Source organism: Elephas maximus, chromosome 1 (assembly GCF_024166365.1).
Source record: "Elephas maximus indicus isolate mEleMax1 chromosome 1, mEleMax1 primary haplotype, whole genome shotgun sequence".
Classification (NCBI taxonomy): domain Eukaryota; kingdom Metazoa; phylum Chordata; class Mammalia; order Proboscidea; family Elephantidae; genus Elephas; species Elephas maximus.
Window position 1 is genome coordinate 103,040,542 of NC_064819.1, and position 13,297 is coordinate 103,053,838.

Sequence of the window (13,297 nt, forward strand, 5' to 3'; positions counted from 1 at the left end):
CTAGGATGTATTCCTAAGAGTGGGATTGCTGGATCATATGGTATTTCTATTTCTAGCTTTCTAAGGAAGCACCATATTGTTTTCCAGAATGGTTGTACCATTTTGCATTCCCACCAGCAGTGTAGCTTTATGCTCTTTTAAGAACTATCTCTATGGTATGAAACTGACAACAGCAACTAGAAAGATTGGGTGGGAAACTTAGGGGGTAGTGAGTTTATGCTAATGAGGGAGGAACAACTGGAAAAAGGAAGTTGAGAATGGTTGCACAACTCGAATACTGTAATCAGTGTCACTAAATGGCACATGTGGAATCTGCTGAATTGGTGTATGTTTTGCTGTGTATATTCTCAACAACAACAACAAAATAAACAAAATTTAAAGAAAACAAAGAACATGATGTTCAAGGCAAACATTCTTTACTAGTTAAGGAATCTACTGTTTGCTTAAGAGCCCTGATGACACAGTTGTTAAGCACTGGGCTGCTAAATGAAAGGTCAGTGGTTCAAACCCACTAGCCTGTCCAAGGGAAAAAGATGTAGTAGTCTGCTTCTGTAAAGACTGACAGCCTTGGAAACCCTATGGGCAGTTCTACCATCCTATAGGGTCTATAGGGTTGATATGACTTGAAATCGACTTGACGGCAAAGGTTTTTTTATGGCTTAAAGAAGACTTCAGGGGACATTTTTGGTTTACAGCTTAAAGGTTATCTTCTCAGTTTGGGGGATTCATTCAGCCTCAATGGCTCCAGAAATTCTGGATTCCATTAGAATTTTAAATTATGTTCCGCATTTTCCCTCTTTTGATTAGGATTCTTCTATAGAATCTTTGATCAATAAGTTCAGTAATAGGTAGCATTAATCTAGATTGAGGGAAAAGGATATTAATGATACTATTTAAAATTTTTTCTGTATATTTGTCATTTTCTTAATAAAAAGTTAGGATGAAAAAGAAACAAAATAAGGTAGAGAATTTTTTTTTTAACCAATAGGTGGGTTGAAAGATAAAGTTTAGAAAATCCCCCTGAAAGTAAAAGGGAGCCAGGAGCAGAAAGATGGTTGGCTTTGGAAGGGATGTTACCAGGAAAAACAAATGGGACAGGTAGATTACACTTTTGAGGGGGAGTTTTACAACTATATAAACATATTTTACAACATATAAAGCTAAGCAATCAAACAACATGAAAAATAAAATGCCATACAAGAAAAAAATTAACCCATGTAAGTTAGATAATATTTACATGGTCATAATAATATAAACACCAAGTATTTGCTTAACCATAAATTGAAATTATATTGGGAGCAGAGGGAAAGATGCGTGTTGGGAGGGCCTAACATTTATCTTTTGTGGTAGAAAGATAATCTATACTAACTTAAATCGGATGACAAAAATAATACCAATGGAACAATAAAAAAAAAAAAAAAAGCTGTATGTTACTTTAAAAAGTGGAGCAAAAATAGGAAGAAATGGCTCGAAAGTCTAAAACAAGTTGCCTCTGGGGATTGGGGATGGGGAAGGGTGAGGCAGGCAACTGCTGTTTTCCATCACAATCTGTGTAATATTATTTGACTTTTAAAAAGTACTTACATATTTATATATATCACTTTGCTAAAAATAAAAGTTGAATTAAAAGATAAAAAGAAAACCTATGTCACCCAGGGCAGGGCACGCGAGTGCCCAGAACTAGAGGTCATTCCAGGTGTCACTGCCTGTCAGCTGCCTACGTCAGCTCCTCCGGACATGGAGAGGGAGCCTTTTCAGAGAAATATAATCCTTCCTACCCCCATGACTCACAGGTCCCCATTGTTTCTACACCCCAGTCCCACCACCACCATGGTATGTGTGTGCTGAGGTGGGGAGCAGGCAGAAAGAACTTTCTTGTACTCTTTGTTTACTGTGCTTCCCTACTCCCACCCCCAGGGGTACAGGCTTCCTTGCCAGGGACCAGGCGTCAAGCATTGGGTATCGGGTGCCAGAAAGAAGAATAAACAATCTTAAAATACCCCACTCTCCACCCACTGTGGAAATTCAGAATCATGGAGTTGAGCAGAACCTTTAAGATCAACTTGCCAATGTCTCTAAGAGGTGGACACCTACCCCTTGCCTAAGCACTTTCAATGACAGGGAATTCACTACCTCAGTGGAATAGAGTTGGGGGCTGGGGGCAAAGTGAAGGACATATAAAGATCTGTCATGTCTACAAGCCTTTGTACAGGCTGTTCCTTCTGTTGGAAATAGGCTGTTCCCTCGAGGCCCTTAGAGTCTCAAGCAACCCACTCAAACTAAGTTTTAACAGGTGAGGGTCAATGTAAGGATGCAAATCTCTGGGGATCCAAGGATAGAAAACAAGTTCATCAAGGCATAAGGGAAACCAAGGCCTGCCTGGTCCTTGTCTCTGCCTCTCTCACCACATGTCTGCTCCATCCTCCTACTTCTTTCTGTACGCCATCTTCCTACTCACCAGCTCTCACATGACCCCAAATAGCTACCATCACTTCCATGCCTCCCTGGCCTCACTGCTCAGCTCTCCACAGCTTACCGGCTTAGGCTGTCAATATCCTGTTCTCAGATACCTAGATGGATCATCTCATTGGTCCACTTTGGTTCAGGTTTCCTCTCCTCGTCCAATCAGCTCTGCTAAGGTGAGTCATATGGTTCAAAGATGGCTACCTAGTCTTCCCCCTCTTCAGCAGGGACTATGGGTAGGAAAAGTATCTCAAATGTGTCTAGTGAACTCACCACCTCTCTTCTTCTCCACATTGATCCACCAGTTCTCTCAGTAAACATATACTTCAGGAATACGGACTGAAAAGGGGACTGGGAGTTTGAAGGCAGAGGAACAAGACCAAGATCTGTGACTTTGGGTAAGGCGTAGCTCCTTTCTGGACTTCAGTTTCCTCCTGTGTAATGTGAGGCAGGGTTCATTTCAACTAGATGAGTGGTTTTTAACCACCTAGGAGAACATTAGAATTACCTATGGAGTTTGTAAATAAAATTCTGATAGCTGGCCTCCATTACCCCAAAGATTCTCATTTAATGAATTGGAGTAGGGTCTGGGTTACAGACTTTTAAAAGCCCCCAGGTGATACAAATGTGTAGTCAGGGTTGAGAACCATGGAATTAAAATGTAATAATTAGATTATTGATAGTATTCAATGGCTAAAATGGTGCCTGGCTTGCAATAGGCACTCAGTAAGTGCTCCTTGAAGGAATGAATTTCCTCCAGCTATAACATCCTGTTCCGAGTTGAGATTTGGGGTACTGGAGAGCTCCAGCTGGATCAAAAAGAAGGGTTTGCTCAGAACCAGGGGTAGAAAGGCACTGGGGCAGGGGCATTGCCAGTCAAGGGGGAATCTCAGAGTGGTTCTTCTCTGGAGAAAGTGTCCACAGCCACTGTGGGGCCTGAACACTGGAAGGCTGCCTGCAGTAGGGATAAGATCCTGAGGGCCTAAAGTCAGGCCCCGGATTCTCCCCCATCAACTCTATGACCTCAGGCAAGTCAATGAACCACCAAGTTTCACCTGCAGAGCAGGAATAAATGGATCTCCTTAGGTTGCTGGAAGGTTTAAGGAAGACAAAGGATTGGAAAGTACTAGAAAAATGTAAGGGATTATTCATATTAGGCTTAATTCCAGGTAAATTCCTTGTATATGCTACCTAAATTCTCCCTGGGAGTCTCTGGGTGGCGCAAACAGTTAATGCACTCAGCTGTTCACTGACAGGTTGGAGTTTTGAGTCCACACAGAGATGCCTCGGAAGAAAGCCTTGGTAATCTACTACTGAAAAATCAGCAGTTGAAAGTTCCGTGGAGCACAGTCCTACTCTCACACAGTGGTCACCATGAGTCAGAATGGATGCAATGACAACTGATAACTGGTAAAATCTCTCTGAGGGAGCAGGAGGAAGGGTATGACATTCTTGGAGTCTGACCTGGAAAATGCCAGCTGTCCAGTCCTAGCTCTACCCATAATGCCAGTGAGTCATAGTTAAGCATTTCCTAGGGTAAGAGGGCTAACAATACTGTACTACTACCTACAACTCCTACAAATAGTAATATGGAATAATGCCAGGTGCCTTACACGCTAACCCAAAGGGGCTAGGTTATATCCCCATTTTTGAAGCTCAGGTTAAATGAGTGGCCCAAGATCGTGCAGCTAGGAGAGCGCCAACCCTGGCATTTGAAGCAGACCAAGAAAAATCTCTACCTTCTTGGAGTTTCAAGTCTGGTTGGGAAGATGAGACAGACACCCTGAAACACTAGAGGACAAGCTGGCAGCCAACAGATAAGAGGTTGCCTGCCCGGTATGTAAGAGAAGACAAGACCTGGGAGGGGCAGGTACTACCAGCATAACCTTACCAGAAGGTTAGTGTGGAACCAGGCCACCCACTGTAGAAGGGCCACGAAGAAATGACTTCTCATTAACTAAAAGCTTAGGTGTCTCTCCTGGGACAGCAGGTGAAGGCTTTGAGGTTGAGAATCAGGGCTGTTATAATGAGGGCTCTTTCCATGGTGACGATCAAACACCCATTTGAGCTAGCTCAAGGAAATCCACGTGTGAGAACAGCATCACCTTGTAGAGTACTGGAGCTGGGGGTGGAAAAGTATCTTCTCTGTGGTGTCCATTCTTCTCTGTGTTTCTTCTTGTTTCCGTCAGTCTTTCTCCCTGTCTGTGTGACTTCATGTTGCCAGCACACATATGCACACTACACACACACACTCACTCATACCTCTGACTTTTTCTGTTCTCTTCTCTCTACTGATTGACTTCTTCTATGTGGGCATAATTTCTACTCCCCCATAACTGTGTAAGTGTATGTGGCAGCCATGAAAATGCACCCTGCAGACCTTAACAAACCAGTTGCTGTAGGCTCCAACTCATGGTGACCCCATGTGTGTCAGAGAACTGTGCTCCACAGAGCTCTCAGTGGATGATTTTTTTAGAAGTAGATCGTCAGGCCCTTCTTTCAAGACCTTCAACTACAGTGAGTGGAATTGACCAAAGGCCCAGCTGCTGCCTCTGAAGTCCATCAATAAGCTTGCATCCAGGCAAGGTCTGAGTGCAGCAGGGATACTAAGGCAGATTCATTTCCTGAAGACTTGGGACTCCTCTGATGGTTAACTTTGGCTTGAGCACTCCCTGACAGCCTTACCAGCCTTGCTCAGTCTGCACAGCAATCTAGGATGCTTCCACCTAAGCTTCTCTCCCTCTCACCGTCACTGAGAGCAGACTTGCATGGGGTCAGATGGCATTCCCAGCCTCTCCTGGCTCCCTCCTGGCTTTCTCCTGCCTCATTTTCTCTCACAGGTATTTCCCCCTAATAAAACCCCTTCCCATTTAATCCAGCTGTGATATCTGCTCTTGGAGAACTAGGACCAATGCCCTGCAGTTTCATGTTGTTCATTAAGGATCCTCCATTCTAACCTGTAATGATATATCAAATCCCCACTTGTCATTTCTCTGCCACTTCTGTAAGGATCAGTTGCAATCTCAAATCGACCTATTGTCAATTCTGTTCCCCTCTGTTCCATGTCTCTCTGACCCCAGCTGCACATGCAGTACTTCTTCCTTTGACCCTGCCCACCAGGAGTTAGGTCAGAGCTCACAAGATACAGGGCACAGTCCTCCAGACTGCCAAGTCTGCCCAAGACCCCAGACACCAGCTGCAAGCTTGGGAGCCCCTAGTGCTCCCCTCACTTCTCATCCACTGGCTACAAATTTGGAGGTTCTCTCCACCCCCTCAGGATACCAGTCATAAGCTTGGGGGACCTCAGCCCCTTCTCTTCTGCTGGTTCGCACTACTACCAGTGGTTTGATATTTCACTGGAAGGACTCACACAGAACCCACAGACAGCACTATATTTACCGATACAGCTTTATTATAAAGGATATAAATCAGAATCGTAAAGAAAAGACACATACAGAGGGTTCTCAGTGTGGAGCTTCTGTGTTCCAAAGAAGCATGTCGCCCTCCCGAAAGAGTTAATACCTTTCATTGACCAGAAAGCTAATGGAGATTTCAGTGTCCAGAGCTTTTATTAGGTGTCTCATTACCCAATTCAAACTCCAAACCTTTTCCCCTGAGGTCATGTGATATCAGGAGGTCACATTGGGAAGCTGATATATCAGAAGGTGGGTATCACCCGTTGGGTCTTTCCAGCATAGTCAACTTCTACCCAACAAGTGTGGTCTGAAGTCCTCATCAAAGACCTTTCAATCATTGGGGAAATTCCAAGGTTTCAGAGGAACCAAGGACAAAAGCCAAATTCTTTGAGTAAATTCTTTTCCCCATTCAACCCCACAGGACCTCTCCCTCCAACTCTTACAGTGTATGAGGGTAGAGGAGAAGAGTGAAATGGGAACTTTTTCCCTGGGTCCCCTCGTAAAGTACTTAGCAGAAAGCCTGTTCTAAATTAAAAAAAAAAAAACTAAATTCAAATCGATTCTGACTCATAGTAACCCTATAGAACAGAGTAAAGCTGCCCCATAGGGTTTCCAAGGCTGTAAATCATTACGGAAGCAGACTGCCACATCTTTCCCCCTCAGGGCAGCTGGTGGGTTTGAACTGCTGACCTTTCAGTTGTCAGCCCAGCACTTTAGCCACTAATTAAGTGGTGAATAAATAGAGTTGTTAGAGGGATGGCACCACTCAAGGATCACAAGCCTGAGGCAGGCTGGTGGCACATAGCACAATACCTGCCCTCGCTGGGTGGGGCCACCCTGTGGCTGCTCACTGAGGACAGCTGCTGGGAGGATTCTGGGATGCGGCTGAGGGCTGCTGGACTCTGTAGCATCCACTTCTGACTGGTGCTGTGGACATTTGTATGGAATCATCCCCTCCTCTGTCCTTGGGGTGGGGAATTTCTAAACAGCCTCAGGCTCCCTCCTGCCTTGACTTGCGTCAGACATAGGATCTTGTACATGTCAGCCCAGTGTTTTGCACAGCAATCCTATCCCTGCAATGAATTAGTCTGGATCCCAACCCACTCAACCCCTGTCGTCCTGTTGCCAGGACTTAGTCTTTGCCAAGATGGTCTCCCCTTTAACTTTGGAGACATCCAAGAAATAGGGACTTGGCTGAAGCTACAGTTCTGCAGAGTGTAAGGTAGCTTCTGTCCTTGTTTTAGGCTGTCTCTGAACTCCAGCCAGAGGGAGAAAAGCCTTCAACAGGAAGTCTTCAGCCTGGCCCGTGATCCAAGTGCTCCACACACATACACATACACGGGCAGGCGCATGTATAACCTGCCCACTCCTTACCCTCACGGTTGGCTCCCACAGGCCTGGAATCCCTACCCCTGATCCGTGATGGTCTGTGGGACCCAAAAGAATGCAAGTGACAGCTTTAAGAATTCTGTCCTGCCTGTAAGACTGCTATCTTTCTTTGCAGGGTGAGCACATACCTCACTGGCTCCCTCAACCCATCCAGCCAGCATAGCCAGTCCAGCAAGTTGGAACAGAGGTGTGCTGGTAAATGTTTAACATCTGGCTTTCTGGGGAAAACCAATTACCATCGAGTCAATTCCAACTCATGGCACACCATGTGTGCTCCATAGGGTTTTCAGTGGCTGATTTTTGGAAGCAGATCTCCAGGTCTTTCTTCTAGGTGCCTCTGGATGGTCTTGAACCTCCAACCTTTGTTAGCAGCCGATTACGTTAACCATTTGTGCTGCCCAGGGGCCCCCTCTAGGGAATGGAAGGCCCTAATTTGTAGTGTTTGTCCAATTTTGTGGTGCAAATGTCTTCACTGTGGCCGATTTCAGACTACTTATATGACGTCACTGAGCATGGAGTTGGGGAGAGATGCCCAACATCATACAGTGTTCCCTCACACAAGAGGTGTGAATAACGTCAAGAGCCTGGATAATACTAAAATAATTAGAAAGTAATGAGCTTTTATTACCTTTGATTATACACATAGTCTTCAACTTACCATGTAGTCAAGTTATGACAAACCATAGTTAATGACCATCTCTTTTTAAATTTTTTGGTGCATCTTATCATTAGTAATATGTACTACACACAATGTTGCAGCACGTGATTTGCTGATGTCATCATATCTGTAAGTTTATAAGGTGTTTCCAATCCCCAAAGACCAATAAAGATATCGGATTTATAAAGATTCTGATAATAAAAGGCAATAATAATGAAAACTGAAAAAAAAGATATTCAACTTACATCAGGACAGACATATACTATGGAGTCGTGGGAATGGAGTCCTGTCATAAGTTGGGGACTACCTGTAATATAATTTAACTAGACATTTATATAGGAGCCCTGGTGGCACAGTGGTTAAAGCAGTCCACTGCTGACCGAAAGGTTGGTGGTTCAAAACAACTAGTGGCTGCACGGGAGAAAGATGTAGCGGTCTGCTTCCATAGGAATTTACAGCCTTAGAAACCGTATGGGCTCACTATGAATCAGAATCGACTCCACGGTAGTGGATTTTGGTTTGGTATATTTATATAATTTTTAATAGTGACTGTGTTTAACAACTGGCATGCAAAATTTCTGAAAATTTAACCATCAGCTCTCCTGAGCTTGTATGAACCAAGTCCACACCACTGGGTCAGAACCTTTCCTTTGGCGTGAACTGCTGAGGTTGGAATCTAAGCAGGTAGGACAGAGATAGGCAAGGGCCTGGCCGTCTGTAAGCTAATTATCTGTTCCTCATTTTCCTTCCTCCTCAGTCACCAGACTCAGGTGTTCTAGGCATCAATTGAGAGGCTCAGCAAATACAGTTCCTTTGAATTGAACAGAGTGTGATGTCAACACTCCAAATAGCAGATCAGCTGGCCAGGGTTGCAGGTGGAGGAATCAAAGAAGAAGTTGGAAGTTTTACATAACTGGAGGTAAACACAGACCTCAATGCAGAGTGAAAAGACAGGCCAGGATGGGTAGGCAGAGAACGCTGGAACAAAAGAACTGAGCTGACCTCAGAGACCTCCAGCAGGTATTCCCAGAGCCTGGGTATTTCTGGACTTTACCCCAGACCTTCCGGTCAGAATCTCCAGAGGTGTTTTCCCTGGTGATTTCTGGATAGTCATCCAATGGAGGGATTCACTGATTGGCCTATCTCACTCATCTCATGGATAAAGCTGCTGGGAGTGGAGGGGAGCTGCAGCCAGAGCCTCCTTCCTGGGTGGCCCTGCCTTTGATCAGGAAAGCCTTGCTTTGACAGGCTGGTATGGGCCAGGTTAGAACCCAGGCTACACCACTGGCTGTATGACCTTGGGCAAGTTACAGAACAACTCTGAGCCTCAGCTTCCAAAAGGGGATAATAATATTGACCTTATAGTGTTGCGGGGTAGGAGTCCCTTGATGACGCAAATGGTTAAGCTCTCGACTGCTAGTCAAAAGGTTGGCGGTTCGAACTCACACAGAGGCACCTTGGAAGACAGGCCTGGCAGTCTTCTTCTGAAAGGTCACAGCCTTGGAAACCCTATCTCCAGAGTAGTTCTATTCTGCACACATGGGTTACCATGAGCCAGAATCAACTCCAACAACAACGACTAATCAACTTCAACTAACAACAAGTGTTGTGGAAGATTAAATGAGATCGGGGCATAAAGTATCCTGGTCAGTTCCTGCAGGGGTAAGCATCCAGTAAGTGGCAGATGTGCCTATTAAGGTTATGCAAGGAGACTGTAGCAGCCCCAGGCATCCCAATACCGTTTAACCACTGCCAAGGACTTCTTGTTTTTAGGTGCCGTTGAGTCGGTTCAACTTATAGCAACCCTATGTATAACAGAAGGAAACACTGCCTGGTCCTGTGCCATCCTCAAAATCATTGTTATGCTTGAGCCCATTGTTGCAGAGACTAAATTTAGCTAAAATGAAAGGGACTTGGATTTCTTTTTTTTAATTGTGCTTTAAGTGAAAGTTTGCAGCTCAAGTTAGTCTCTCATACAAAAATTTATATGCACCTTGTTATGTGTCCCTAGTTGCTCTCCCTATAATGGGACAGCATACTTCTCCTTTCTACCCCAGGTTTCCCGTGAAGGGACTTGGATTTCTCGAAGTTAAGAAATTCTGCTTTTATATGAGGAAAAAGTTCAGATGAGGAATTAGAAGACCTGAGTGGCATTTAGAAACCCTGGTGGCGTAGTGGTTAAGAGCTACATCTGCTAACCAAAATGTGGGCAATTTGAATCCACCAGGTGCTCCTTGGGAAAACCGTATGGGGCAGTTCTACTCTATCCTACAGGGTCACTGAGTGGCATTTGGTCTCAGCACTGCTACTTACTATGTCTGAGGGCAAAGAGTTTTAGTGTCAGGGAAATAGACTCTGTTTGTACCCCCATGTCCCAATCCCTCAGCCCACCTCTGATTTCAGTGGGGCTAAAGCAGATATTTCCATGGCCTGAGTCCACTTCAGAGCACGTAGTTGCCTCCGGGCTTTTCTACCTCATAGCGTTCTCCAAAGCAAGGCAGAAGTTCAATTAACTCAGGGAAAACCCAGCCAGTGTTTTATCTTTTGCTGTGTAACAACCCACCCCAAAATTTACAGGTTTAACTAACTAGAATCATTGATTTGCTCACGATTCTGCAATTCCGTTGGTCTGTGCTCCACATGGCATCAGTTGGCAAGATGGTGCCTCAGCTGAACAGATTCTCACCATGTGGCTTCTCCATGAGGCTAGTTTGGTCTTGTTCACAACATGGGTCTCAAAGTACTTAGATTTCTTACACTGCAGCTGGCTTCCCAAAAAGTACAAAAGCAGAAGCTGCCAGCCAAGCCCTCTTAACGTGTGGTTTCAGAAATCCCGGAAGGTCGCTTTCACCATATTCTACTGGTCCAGGGGAATAGACTCTACCTCTTGCTGGGGGAGTGGCAAAGTCACATTGCAGAAGAGAATGTGGAGTGGGAGAGGTTGTTGTGGTTATCTTTGGAAATACAGTTTACCACAACCAGCATGTATGGGAGGAAGGGGGGATTAATACCCCTTGGGCCATCCTTAACCAATGAGGTTAGTAGTTGGTAGATAAATGCAGAAGTCCCCTGTCCTTGAGAAAGACAATTCTGAGCCATATTCTAGAGGTTCTTCAGAGAATCCCCAGCAGGACTGAGCCCCAGTCGCCCACAGTAAAACTAGCTCGACAGTGTACCCTTTATTGGCTTTTCCTCCTTAACCATCTTTATCCTCATCCCTTTCTGCTCCTTCCTCAGATCATCTCCCAGCTCTTGCCTTGGGCTTCTCTTTCCTGGGAAACCAAACCAGTATACTCAATTTCCTCATCTGAGAAAGCACCTTACATTGGACTATAAAATGTTGCACCTGCTTCCCAGGGCTGTTGAGTAATCCCACACAGGAATGGACTTGAAAGGGCCTTGTAAACTTCTGGAGGCTGGGGCAGGTATTCTTGAGGTATACGTGGAAACTTTGGCCTGCTGGGATGGAAGACCCAGCTCCCTGGAATTATTAGGGAGTGATTACCAGAAGACAAGATGTTGCCTTGGGAATGGTGAGAGGTGAGGAAAGAGAGGTATGGGGACATGTGAGAGGGCATGCAGACAGAGGGTGCTCCCTGGGGAGTGGAGACATGAAGTGTGCTGTGGCTCAGCCCTGCCTGGATGGAAGGGGCCTGGCCTGTCCATGTCAGATTCAGGTGACTTGGCACAAGACGAGGTGACTCACCAGCCTGTGAAAAGGTCCCTGAAGATCATCCACCCGTCTTTGCTGGAACTTGCCCTGGTGGAACAAGCCTTGCCTCCTGATTGGGCCTCTGTCCAGGGACAGGGACTGAGTGACCAACGGAAGGGTCCAGGACACTGGTTCCTCTACTCAGTAAACATCAAAAGCTGAGCCCTGCTCCATGCCAGGCCCTGTGGTAGGGATCCAAAGGTGAACAAGCCACTCCCTGCCCTCTCCAGCAGCTCCTGGTCAGCGGGTGGGGCCTGAGAACAGGAGATAGGCAACTTTGACAGCAAGGTAGCTCCCATGGAGGTGGCTTGCTGGAGCACAGAGGAGGGGCCCCTGACCCAGAATTGGGAGAGGTAATTGTGGAAGTCATCCCAAAGAAGTTAATGTCCCCCAAGTTTCATCCAAGAGATCTTAGGATTTAACCAGAAGGAAGAGAAGAAGGGCATTCTGAGCATGAGCCTCGGTGGGGAATCCTGCCTCATTTGCGAAATGTCAATATGGCTGAAGCCCAGGAAAAGGCATGCGGGAGGGGTGAAAATGAAGCTGGAGAGAGAGACGGGGGCTGGGTAAGCAGGGGGGAGCCCCTGAAGAGTTGAAAGCAGGAAAGAAATGAGTCAGATTTGAGTTTGGGATAAAACCCTCTGGGTGCAATGATGATTGCTGGATGGAAAAAAAAACCCAGCTGCTGTCGAGTTGATTCCAGCTCACGGTGAGCCCGCATGTGTGTGAGTAGGACTGTACTTCAAAAGGGTTTTAATGGCTGAGTTTTCAGAAGATCAGCAGGTCTTCCTTCCAAAGTGGCTCTGGATGGACTCGAACCTCCAACCTTTCGGTTTGCAGAGAACGAAGCTAACCAATAGTACCACCCATGCTGAATGGAAGGGGAAGAAGGCTCATTCATTCATTTAACAAATGTCTATGGAGCCTTTACCAGGTGCCAGGCCCAGTGCTATTGTAGAGGTGCAGAAGAGAGGCCGTAGTGGCCTGGACCCACGTGATGGTGGCAAGGGTGGATAAAAGAGACAGATTCTAGGGAGGCTCTCTAGCTTTGTTACACAAACACATCCTGTGGGACTTGTTGTTCTTGCTGCTGTAGAGTTGGTGCTGACTCAGGGTGACCTTAGGTGTACCTATTGTCTTTGAGTCGATTCCAACTCAGCAACTCTATGTGTATAACAGAATGAAACGTTGCCCAGTTCTGCACCATCTTCATGATCACTGGAATGTTTGAGTCTATTGCTTTGACTACGGTATCCATCTATCTCATTGAGAGTTTCCCTCATTTTTGCTGACCTTCTATTTTACCAACCATGATGTCCTTTACTAGCAATTGGTCTTTACTGATGATGCATCCAAAGTAAGCAAGGCCAAGTCTCCTGCTATTTTAGGGGTGAAGAGCTGATCTTCAGGGCTCAGACCAAGTCTCTGGGGCTCCCACAGAGAGACAGCTGGAGGCCCCACCCAGAGTCCTGCAGCCCAGCCATCTCCGCCCTCCTCATCTCTCAGGAAGGCTTCAGATGCAATTGCATCTGATAACCTCGACTGGCTGTTTCCAGGAAGGGGGTGAAATCCAAACATCCTGGTTTCTTCTTATGAATTCTGGCCAGAGCTATGGGGCTCCTCCAGGATCACAGAAGGAGTCAGAGGCTCAGTTGACAC